The 1,981-nt window shown below is 44.5% G+C and overlaps 1 protein-coding gene across 4 annotated transcripts in view; it reads right to left on the bottom strand.

The window, feature by feature from the left end:
* The window catches only part of Znf689 (zinc finger protein 689), a 13,809-nt gene that overhangs the window by 2,087 nt on the left and 9,741 nt on the right, over positions 1-1,981 (bottom strand). The window lies entirely within an intron of this gene.

Here is a 1,981-nt window from a genome sequence, read left to right as displayed (position 1 = left end):
CAGTAAAAAAAGGCTGGATATAGAGCTCAGTGATAGCACACCCATGGGTTCCATCCCTAGTATCACACGCGTGCACCCTGACTGCACTCAGAGCTTTTGCACTAAGCTGAAACCCTATCCCTCTTTTCTCCTGTTTGGTTTGTTTGTTTTTTGGTACTGGGGATTGAACTTGGGTCCTTACGCTTGTGAGGCAGGCAGGGGAACCACTGAGCTAAATCCCCAGCCCCGGTTTGTTTTTTGAGATGGGGTCTTGCTAAGTCACTAAACTGGCCAGGCTGGACTTGAGCTTGTCTCAGCCTTCCAGAGTGCTAGGATTACAGGCATGTCCATTTATTTGTTTGTTTATTTAACCTTATTTAACTACAGACTGAGCCCAGGGAACACTGAGCTATAACCTTAGCCATTTTAATTTTTTGTATTAAACAGGGTGTCACTAAGGTGCCCAAGCTAGCCTATTAACTTGCAATCCTCTGTCTCAGCCTCCCAGATAGTTGGATTGCAGGTGTGTGCACCAGTGTGCCCAGCAATTTAGCTGATTCTTAAAAGATGAAATTAACATAGTGCAGTGTTAGAAAGCCTGAGAGGCAGAGGAAACAGCATGAAAAGTCCCAAGGATCCATGTGCATGTGCGTGCTATAGCAGCACATACTCCAAGGCCCCATGTGCTGTGTGCAAGGGGTGTAAGATCTTAAATAAAAACTAAGGCAGAAATGGAAACAAGTGAGGTATGAGATCTCAAACTTTATTTATTATGATCAGAGTCATTTACAGTATTTACCTATCTTTCTCTTTCCTTTTTTTTTGGTACAAGGATCAAACTCAGGATCTCATTATGTAGCCCAGGCTGGTCTCAAACTCAGTGATCCTCCTGCCTCAGCCTCCCAAGTGCTGGCATTACAGGCATGCATGACCACGCCCGGCCTTTCTTGTTTTTGAGACAGAGTCTCATTCTGTAATTCAGGCTGGCCTTGACCTCTCTATGTAGCCCATACTGGTTTGCAACTATTGGCAATCCTCTTGCCTCAGCTTCCCAAGTGCTGGGATTACAGGTATGTGCCACCATAACCAGCACTACTCCCAAGTCATGCTGCTGGTGGTTTGGGAACCACACTTTTAGAACCACTTCTGTAAGCATTTGTTAAGGACCTTGGGCCACATTTTATCCAATGGTTCCCAAACCCAGACACACATCCAAATCAAATGGGGCTATTAAAAAAGATACATGGGTACCAGGAATTTAGCTCAGTGGTTCCGCCACCTGCCTCACAAGTGCAAGGTCCTGAGTTTGATCTCCAGTACCCTCCTCAAAAGATACACAAGTTCCTAGACATACATAAGAGTGGGACTCAGTGAATCAAAACTTCTGGGATGGGATCCCAGTATCTGTACTTTTACCAAGTTCTCCAAATAACTAATATATAACAGCCCTTTGACAACCAGGGCAAAAACTGAAAGTTTTTGTTGTTGTTGTTTTATTGCAGTACTAAGGATCAACCCTAGGATACATCTCCAGTCCTTTTTATTTTCTGACACAAGAGTTTTGCTGTTACCCAGGCTGACCTCGAACTTGCAATCCTCCTTCCTCAAATTCCCAAGTAGATATGATTACAAGGGTGTGCCACCATGCCTAGCTTCAAAGTGTTTAAGCAAGGAATTATGATCAAATCTGAATCTTGGGGATATTTCTGGGCTTCAAGAATGTGACACTGAAACTCCAGCCCTGACAATTCCATAGACCCTTGTGGGTGGATCTGGGGCCTTTCTACCTAAACGGCCCTAACCAGAGCTTGCTTGGTCCTGAGGATGATGCTGTGTGTTCTTCAATGGTGAGGGTCATCCTGTCATAAGCAGACAGGTCCCTGCACTTCAGCAGTGTCTAAACCCAAACCTAGAAACAGGCCGGGAATATAACTCAGTGGTGCGCGGAAAGGACCCTAGTTCAATCCCTGGTACAAAAAAAAAAAAAAAAAAAAAAAAACCC

This window comes from Fukomys damarensis, unplaced genomic scaffold (assembly GCF_012274545.1).
Source record: "Fukomys damarensis isolate Sample0158 unplaced genomic scaffold, DMR_v1.0_HiC HiC_scaffold_34, whole genome shotgun sequence".
Taxonomy (NCBI): Eukaryota; Metazoa; Chordata; class Mammalia; order Rodentia; family Bathyergidae; genus Fukomys; species Fukomys damarensis.
The sequence above is the reverse complement of the archived record's forward strand: the minus strand, read 5'-3'. Positions and strand labels throughout refer to the sequence as shown.